General features: G+C 35.8%; 1 pseudogene; it reads right to left on the bottom strand.

Moving 5' to 3' along the window:
* Window positions 1-2,992: 2,992 nt before the first annotated feature.
* LOC132364504 (olfactory receptor 5AP2-like) lies at window positions 2,993-6,725 on the bottom strand (annotated as a pseudogene).
* Window positions 6,726-10,533: the final 3,808 nt, after the last annotated feature.

The raw sequence follows: 10,533 nt of genomic DNA, 5'->3' as shown, positions 1-10,533 counted from the left end.
AGTAGATTAATACTTGCCTAGGGTTGGAGGTTTTGGGGGGAAATTATGAGTGACTTCTTATGGATATGGTACTTGTTTTGGAGTTGTGAAAATCAGTTCACTGGAAAGAACACAATGAACATGAGATTACAATGTGTCGAATGCTCAGCACAGTTGTAATTGTTTGCCCTGGTAGAATGGAACACAACAGTTGTAAAGAGATGCTATATTGAGAGAGCAATGTCAGCCAGAACGTCCATTTTTTTCTACACACAAGAAATTATCCATAATTAAGTTCATCACTACTAGACCTGCCTTACAAGAAATGCTAAAGGGAGTTCTTTAAGTTGAAATCAGAGGATGCTAACTAACAACATGAAAACATATGAAAGTATAAAACTCAGTCAAATTCTAAATGCTCTCATACTGCAATAGTGGTATAAAAATTACTTTTAACTATCATAAAAGTAAAAAGACAAAGTATTCATTATAACTATAGCTACAATGATTTGTTAATGGATATGTAATATATAAAATATTTGAATTGTGATGTCAATAACATAAAATGTGGAATTATGAGAAGTTAAAGTGTAAAGTTGTATGCGGTCAAAGTTAAGTGTTATCATTTAAAGTTAAGTTGTTATCAGCTTAAAATAGACTGTTATAACTATAAAATGTTTTATGTAATCCTCATGGTAACCACAAATAAAAAACTTGAAGTATACACATAAAAGATAAGGAGAAAGGAATCAAAGCATACCTCTACCCAAAAAAGCATCAAATCACAAAGAAAGACAATAAGAGAGAAAGAAAGAAACTACAAAACAGTAAAGAAAAATTTGCAAAATGGAAATAGCAAATCCTCACTTATCAATAATTTCTTTAAATATAAATGGATTAAAATTTCCAATCAAAAAACACAGAGTGGTTAAATGGATTGTTTTTTTAAAAGCTAGAACAATATACTGTCTACAAGAGACTCACTTTAGTCTTCAGAACACACATAGGCTGAGTGTGAAGGGATGAGAAAAGATATTCCATGCAAGTGGCAATGAAAAGAGAGCAGGAATGGCTATACTTAGACAAAATAGACTTTACTTCAAAAACTGTCATGAAAGACAAAGAAGACAACTGTACAATGCTAAAGGGGTCAATTCATCAAAATGATATAACTGTTATAAATATATATATCCCCAACGTCAGAGCACTTAAATATATAAAGCAAATTTTAACAGAACTGAAAGGAGAATTAGTAATACAATAATAGTAGGGAATTTCAATATGTCACCTTCAGCGATGGATAGATCATCCAAACAGAAAATCAATAAGAAAACGGCAAACTTGAACAATACTATAGACCAAATTGACCTAACAGACATATACATAATGTTCCATCCAACAGCAGTAGAATATACATTCTTCTTAAGTGCACACGGACCATTCTTCAGGATAGATCATAAAATAGGTCACAAACCAAATCTTAGCAAATTTAAGAAGATTGAAATCATATCAAATATCTTTTCCAACCATAATGTTTAGAAATCAGTAACAGGAGAAAATTTTGAAAATTCATAAATAGGTGGAAATTAACACACTTTCAAGTAAACAGTGGGTCAAAGAAGATAATCAAAAGAGAAATAAAAATGTCTTGAGATCAAAAAAAGAAAATACAGCATACCAAAACTTATGGGATGCTGCAAAAGCAGTTCTAAGGGAAATTTATAGTGATAAATGCCTACATTAGGAAAAAAAAAAATCTCAAAAAATAATGTAACTTTGTACCAGAAGAAACTTGAAAAACAACAAACTAAACCTAATGTTAGCAGAAGGAAGAAAATAACAAAGATCAGAGCAGAAATAAATGAAATAAAGACTAGATAAAAATAGAAAAGATCAATGAAACTAGGAGTTGGGTTTTTGAAAGATAAAAAAAATTGACAAACCTTTTGCTAGACTAACAAGAAAAAAAGGAGAGAAGACAAATAAAATTATAAATGAAAGAGGAAACATTGTAACAGTTACCATAGAAATACAAAGAATTGTAAGATACTATTATAGACATTTATACACCAACAAATTGGACAACCTAGAAAAAAATGGATAAATTCATAGAGCATACAATCTGTTAAGACCAAATCAGAAATAGAAAATCTGAGGAGACCAATAACAAGTAAGGAGATTGAACCAGTAATCAAAAATCTCCCAACAAGGAAAATGTCAGGATGGCTTCACTGGTGAATTATGCCAAACAATTAAAGAAGAATTAATACCAATTCTTCTCAACTCTTCCAAAAAATTGAAGAGGAGGTAGTACTTCCAAATTCCCAGCGTTACACTGATACCAGAGCTAAACAAGTACACTACAAGAAAATTACAAGACAATATCCCTCTGAACATAGATACAAAATCCCTAAAAAAAAAAAAAAAAAAAAACTAGCAAACTAACAGCACACTAAAAAGGATCATACACCATGAGCAAGTGGGATTCATCCCTGGGGTGCAATGCTGGTTCAATATATGCAAATCATTAAATGTGATATACCACATTATAGAATGAAGAATAAAAATTATATGTTCATCTCAATTGGTGCAGGAAAAGCATTTAACAAAGTTCAGCACACTTTCATGATAAAAAGTCTTAACAAATTAGATATGGAAGGAATGTACCTCAACATAATAAAGGCCATATATTGACAAGCCCACAGCTAACATCATACTCAACAGTGAAAAGCTGAACCCTTTTCTTCTAAGATCAGTAACAAGGCAATGATGCCAACTCTCATCACTTCTATTCACTATAATACTGGAAGTCCTAGACAGATCAATTAGGCAAGAAAAAGGAATAAAATACATCCAAATTGGAAAGGAGGAAGTAAAATTGTCTCTGTTTGCAGATGACATAATATTATATACACAAAACCCTAAAGACTCCACCAAAAAAACTGTTAGAACTAATAAACAATTTAATAAAGATGTAGTATACAAAATCAGCTTACAAAAATTAGTTTCATTTCTATGCGCTAATAGCAAACTATATGAAAAAAGAAATTAAGAAAACAATTCTGTTTACAATAGCATCAAAAAATACCTAGAATAAATTTTACCAAAGAGGTGAAAGATCTGTACACTAAAAACTATAAAACATTGATGAAAGAAATTGAAGACACAAATAAATAGAAAGATATTTATGTTCATGAATTAGGAAAACTAATATTGTAAGATGTCTATACTATGCAAAGTGATCTACAGATTCATTGCAATCCCTACCAAAATTCCATTGGCATTTTTCACAGAGATAGAACAAATAATCATAGAATTTGTATGTAATCACAAAAGGCACCAAATAGCCAAAGCAATCTTGAGCAAAAAGGACAAAGCTGGGGGCATCACACTACCAGATCTCAAAATAGACTACAAATTTATAGTAACCAAAATAGCATGATCATAAATGGAATAAAACAAATGGACCAATGGAACAGAATAGAGAGCCCAGGAATAAATCCATGCATTTATGGTCACTTGATCTTTGGCAAAGGTACCAAAACACAAAATGGGGAAAGGAAAGTATCTTCAATAAATGGTATTGGGAAAACATTATCCTCATGCAGAAGAATGAAACTGGACACTTATCTCACTCCGTATACAAAAATCAACTAAAAATGATTAAAAGCTTAAATGTCAAATCTGAAACTAAAACTACTAGAGGAAAACATAGGGCAAAAGCTTCTTGACATTGGTCTGGGCAATGGTTTTTAGATACGACCCCAGAAGCACAAGCAACAAAAGCAAAATAGACAGATGGGATTGCATTAAGCTAAATACACTTCTGCACAGCAAAGGAAACAATCCGGAGAGTGGAGAGAAATTTATGGAATAAGAGAAAATATTTTGAAACCATACATATGATTAAGAAGCTCATATCCAAAATATATAAGGAACTCATAGAACACAATACTGAGAAGAAAAACCTGATTAAAAAATAGGCAAAGGACATGAATAGACACTTCTCAAAAGAAGACATACAAATGGCCAACAGGTATATGAAAAAATGTTAAACATTACTATTCATCAGAGAAATGCACATCAAAATAAAAGTGAGACACCATCTCATGTCTGTTAGAATGGCTATTATCAGGAAGACAAAAGATAACAAGTGTTGGCAAGAATGTGGAGAAAAGGGAACACTTGTGCACTGTTGGTAGAAATGTAAATTGATATAGCCATCATGGAAAACAGTATGGAGGTTCCTCAAAAAATTAAAAATAGAACTACTATATGGTCCAGTAATCCCACTGCTGGGTTTATATCCCAAGGAAATGAAAAGAGTCTAGAAGAGATATCCCATGTTCATTGAAACATTCACAATAGCCAAATATGGAATCAACTTAAGTGTTCATGAGTAGATGAATAGATAAAGAAAATTTGATATATATGTACAATGGATATAGTCAGCCTTAAAAAAGGAAGAAAATTGTGTCATTTGTGACAACATAGATGAACCTGGAGGACATTATGCTATGAAATAAGCCAGGCACAGAAAGACAAATACTGCATCATCTCACTTATATGTGGAATCTAAAAAAGTTAAACTCATAGATGCAGAGAGTAGAATGATGGTTACCAGGAGCTGGGGAAAGTGTGGTGGGGAAAACAGGGAGATGTTTGTCAAAGAGTGCAAAGTTGTAGTTATATAGTTTGGATGAATAAGTTTGGAGATCTAATGTACTTCATCATGATTATAGATAATAATACTGTATTGAATACTGGAGGTATGCTAAGAGAGTAGATTTCAGGTGCTCTTATCACAAAAATTTGGTAACTGTGAGGAGATGATATGTTTTTTAAATTTATTTTATTGAAATATAGTTGATTTACAGTGAGGTGTTAATTTTTGCTGTACAGCAAAGTGGTTCAGTTATACATACGTGTACATTCTTTTTCATATTCTTTTCCATTATGGTTAATCACAGGATATTGAATATAGTTCCCTCTGCTATACAGTAAGACCTTGTTGTTTAGCCAGTCTATATATAATTTGCATCTGCTAATCCCAGACTTCCAATCCATCCCTCCCCTCCCCCCTTCCTCTAGGCAACCACAAGTCTGTTCTGTATGTCTGTGAATCTGTTTGTTTCATAGATAAGTTCATTTGTGTCATATTTTAGATTCCACATATAAGTGATATCATATGGTATCCATCTTTGTCTTTCTGACTGACTTCACTTAGTATAATAATCTCTAGATTCATCCATGTTGCTGCAAATGGCATTATTTCATTCTTTTTTATGGCTGAGTAGTATTCCATTGTATATATGTACCACATCTGCTTTATTCATTCATCTGTTGATGGACATTTAGGTTGTTTTCATGTCTTGGCTATTGTGAATAGTGCTGCTGTGAACATAGGGGTGCATGTATCTTTTTTAAATGATAGTTTTGTCTGGATATATGCCCAGGAGTGGGATTGCTGGGATGGCAACTCTATTTTTAGTTTTTTTGAGGATGCTCCATACTGTTTTCCATAGTGGCTGCACCAATTTTCATTCCCAACAGTGTAGGGGGATTCCCTTTTCAAGGGGATGGTATGTTAATTTGCTTGACTGTAATAACCATTTCATATGGTATGATATGTATATGCATATCAAATCAACATGTTGTACACCTTAAATATACACAATTTAAAAATGGTTAAAAAGGATTATTTAAAATGATATTTTAATAAATTAAAAAGTTATCATACAAATAAATGTGATCAACTGGAAAAAGAGAAAAAGAAAAGACAAAAAGAAATTCTCTAGAATGAAAAATATTGATCTATTCACTGATATTACTAGAGAATTCACCTTTTCTATCCACTTCCTCAGGGCCCCCTTGATCTCCTTTTTTCTCAGGCTGTAGATGACAGGGTTAAACATAGGGGTCACAAGACAGAATGGCACAGAGACCAGGATGTCCAGGATTTAGCTTATACTGGGTCTGTTATAGTTAAAGTTGGCTGTTCCAAAGAAGACCACCACCACAGGGAGGTGGGATGCACAGGTAGAGAAGGCCTTACTCCTGCCCTGGGCAGAGGGAATGCTAAGGATGTCAGAGATGATGAGCATGTAGGACACTGCAGTAAATAGGCAGGAGCTCAGGCCAGTGGTGGTGCTGGCCATATGGAACACAGACCCATTGAGAGAGGTGTCTGAGCAGGAGAGCTTCAGGAGCAATGGGATGTCACAGAGAAAGTGGCTGACCTGGTTGGGTCCACAGAGAGTGTCAGCACTGTGTGTTTCACAGAATTCTCTAGCCCATACAGTCAAGTTCCACTCAACAAATATACACAGACCTTCAGACTCATGAGGAGCAGATATTGAAGAAGGTGGCAAATGGTTATATATTGGTCATGTCACAGCAGCCAACAAGACAGCGTCAGCACCAGCACCAGCACAGGTCACAAGGAATAAGATCTGGGAAAGACAGCGCTCATACAAATTGGTTTTCTTCTCCTAGAATAAGTTCACCAGCATGACCAAAATGGTGGTAGATGAGTAGCAGATGTCCAAGAAACTCAAAGTGCTGAGAAAATAATACATTGGCGTATGGAGGGCAGGATTGACTCTGACCATTGTTAATGTGAAAGTATTTCCCAGAAGAGTTATCAGATAAATGATCAAGAAGACCAGGAAGAATGATCCTTATAATTCAGGATGGTTGGAATGTCCTAGGAAGATGAATACAGCCACCACACCTTGATTTTCCATTTCTTTGAGTTCTTTCTCAATTGAACTGAAAATTAGGAAATGAAAAGACAACAAGATACAGGGACAAACACAGGGAGAACTAACACTCATCCTTTATTTCATGGATTGAATTACATCTCTTCTAGATAGTGTAGTTTGACGCTTTGAGACTAGGATATATGCATTCCACCTCATTCCCATGCTCCTTTGCCCCTGTGATTACCTGTCATGCCTTCGCTATTACCTATTAGTTCATTTGACTCCCCTATCAGTCTATAATTTCTATTAGGTGAGGGATATATCTCTCTCATTAATCCATATGTACTCTATAAAACTTTTGTGAGAATTAAGGAAGGAAGGAAATTCAGTCTTAAGCACTGACATTGAAAAATAGCAGTTGATGAATTAAACTAGAACCAAAATATTTTTCTTCCCAACCTCCTTCTTCCCTGGGAAGAAGTCACAATATCAAATTCTAATTTACTGGGTATGAAATAGCCTCCATGACCTTTTCCCCCTGGTATTATTCATGAGAATTTGTTACATTCTGTGGCAGAAGAGAATTTGCAGATGTAGTTAAGGTTATTAATCACCTGACTTTAAAATACAGAGATCATCCTGTATTATTCAAGTGTGCCTTATCTAACCACATGAGCCCTTAAAAGCAGAGTAGAAGATGAATTCAGAGATTCAAATCACAAGTAGAATTCTATGTGTCATTGTTGGCTTGAGGATGAAGGGGGCCATGTGTTAAGGTATCGGTTTAACGGTTGGTCCTAAAATCATAAGAAACTAAATTTTTCTAACAACTTGAATAAACGTGAAGGTGGAATCTTCCCCAGAGTCTCTAGATAAGAACCCAGTCCAGATGACACACTGTGATTTCAGTTTGAGCTAGGCTCATGCTGTGTACTTCAGTGAGGCAGAGCACCCAGCTGAGCCATGCTGTGCCTGGCCTTCTGACCCACAAAACTGTGAGATAATAAGTAAATGATTTTAAAGGAAATGCTTTCAGCTTTTCACCATTGAGTATGATGTTAGCTATGGGCTTCTCATATAAGGTCTTTATTATGTTGAGTTGTGTTCCCTCTCTATATACTTTATTAAGAGTTTTTTAAAATTGTAAATGGATGTTGAATTTTATCAGAATTTTTTTCTGTATCGATTGAGATGATCAGGTGGTTTTTCTTCTTCAGTTTTTTAATGTGGTGTATCACATTGATTGATTTTCAGATATTGAACCATCTTTGCATCCCTGTGACAAATCCCATTTGATCCAGGTATATGATCCTTTTAATGTATTGTTGGATTTAGTTTGCTAATATTTTGTTAAGGATTTTTACATCTATGTTCATCAGTAATATTGGCCTATAATTTTCTTTTTTTTGTGATATCTTTGCCTGGTTTCAGTATCAGGGTGACATTGGCCACATAGAATGAGTTCATTCCTTCCTCTGCCATTTTTTGGAATATTTTGAGAAGGATAGTCATTAACTTTTCTCTAAATGTTTGTTAGAATTCACCTGTGAAGCCATCTGGTCCTGGACTTTTGTTTGTTGGAAGTTTTTGTTTGTTTGTTTGTTTGTTTTTGTTTGTTATTACTGGTTCAATTTCATTACTGGTGATTGGTCTTTTCATATTTTCTATCTCTTCCTGATTCAGTCTTAGGAGATTGTGTATTTCTAGGAATTTGTCCATTTCTCTAGGTTTTCTATGTTATTGGCATATGTCTTTGTAGTAATCTCTTATGATCCTTTGTATTTCTGTGTTATCAGTTGTAACTTCCCCTTTTGCATTTCCGATTTTATTGATTTGGGCCCTCTCTCTTATTTCTTGATGAATCTGGCTCTAGGTTTATCAATTTTGTTTATCTTTTCAAAGAATCAGCTCTTAGTTGCATTGATCTTTTCTATTGTATTTTTAGTCTCTATTGTATTTATTTCTGCTCTGATCTTTATGATTTCTTCTATTAACTTTTGGGGTTTTTTCTTTCTTTTCTAGTTCCTTTAGGTATAAGGTTAGGTTGTTTAATTGAGATTGCCTTGTTTCCTGAGGTAAGCTTGTATCATTATAATCTTGGTTATAGACTTGGATGTCTGATTAATTTCCCAGGTTAGGGACATTTTCAGCTATTATGTCTTCATATATGTTCCCTGTCCCTTTCTCTTTTTCTTCTCCTTCTGGGATTCCTATAATGCAAATGGCAGTATACTTGATGTTGTCCTAGAGGTCTCTTAAACTGCCCTCATTTATTTTTTTTCTTTTTTCTTTTTTCTGTTCATCTTCAGTGATTTCCACTTCTCTGTTTTCCAGCTCATTGATTCATTCCTCTGTATCATTTAGTCTCCTGTTTATTCCTTCTAGTGTATTTTTTATTTCAGTATTGTATTCTTCATCTTTCTTTGGTTGTTATTTATATTTTCTAATTCTTTGTTACAAAATTCTAACTTCTCACTGTGGGCATCCATTCTTCTCTGAAGTTCTTTGATCATCTTTACGATCATTACCTTCAACTCTTTATCAGGTAGATTCCCTATCTCCACATCACTTAGTTATTCTTCTGGGGTTTTATCTAGTTCCTTCATTTGGAATATGTTCCTCTGTCATCTCATTTTGCCTAACTTGCTGTTGTTATTTCTATTTATCTGGTATGTTGGTTATATTTCCCGATTTTGGAGAAGTGACCTTTTGTAAGAGACATTCTATGCACCCCAGCAGTGCACTCTCCTCTGGTCATTTGAGCTATATGCTCTAGGGATGTCCATTATGTGGGTTGTGTGGGTCCTTCTTTTGTGGCAGGCTGACTACTATGAGTGGTCTGGTAAGCATAGCTGGCCCTGGTCCAGTTGGTTTCCAGGTCCTGCCTGTGTGGGGCTGCCAGCCACTGGTTGGGGCTGGATCATGAGGCAGGTGTCTGTGGAACCCCAGGAGGCCCCCAGGCTAGTGCTGGCTCACTGGTCAGTGGAGTCAGGTTCCAGGAGATCCCAGGGCTGGTGCCTGCTGACCAGTGTGTGAAGCCAGGTCCTGGGGCTAGTACTAGCCCACAGGTGGGCAGAGCTGGGTCCTGGGGTCTTGGTGCAGGGTCTAAAGTTCCCACAGGTCATGCAGACTGCTGTTAGGTTGGGCCAGTGCCTGACACAGATGGCTGTAGGGTTTGGGGTGTCCCAAAGCTTGTGTTGCCCCTTGGTGGATGGGGTCAGGGCCAGCCAATCCCAGGGCAGGTGCAGGCCTGCTGATTGGTATGTTGGTTCCTGCCATGGCAGGCTATATGGCTGCAGTTGTTCTGGGGTTTTGAGGTAGTTTTTTTTTTTTTTTTTTAATTTATTTATTTATTTATATATTTATGGCGGTGTTGGGTCTTCGTTTCTGTGCGAGGGTTTTCTCTAGTTGCGGCAAGCGGGGGCCACTCTTCATCGCGGTGCGTGGGCCTCTCACTATCGTGGCCTCTCTTGTTGCGGAGCACAGGCTCCAGACGCGCAGGCTCAGTAGTTGTGGCTCACAGGCCCAGTTGCTCCGCGGCATGTGGGATCTTCCCAGACCAGTGCTCGAACCCGTGTCCCCTGCATTGGCAGGCAGATTCTCAACCACTGCGCCACCAGGGAAGCCCTTGAGGTAGTTTTTAATGTATATAGAAGAATATTTAAGATAATTATGCAATAAATAGGTGAGAGCAAAAGAATGTGAAGCATGGTAAGGTTTCTCTGTATCACTTGAATTGATAAAATGTTGATACATGTAGACTGTGATAAGTTATGCATAGATAATGTTATACCTAGACAACCACTAAAAATATTATAAAAGTGATATACTCAAAACACTATAGGTTAAT

This window comes from Balaenoptera ricei, chromosome 1 (assembly GCF_028023285.1).
Source record: "Balaenoptera ricei isolate mBalRic1 chromosome 1, mBalRic1.hap2, whole genome shotgun sequence".
Classification (NCBI taxonomy): Eukaryota; Metazoa; Chordata; class Mammalia; order Artiodactyla; family Balaenopteridae; genus Balaenoptera; species Balaenoptera ricei.
The sequence above is the reverse complement of the archived record's forward strand: the minus strand, read 5'-3'. Positions and strand labels throughout refer to the sequence as shown.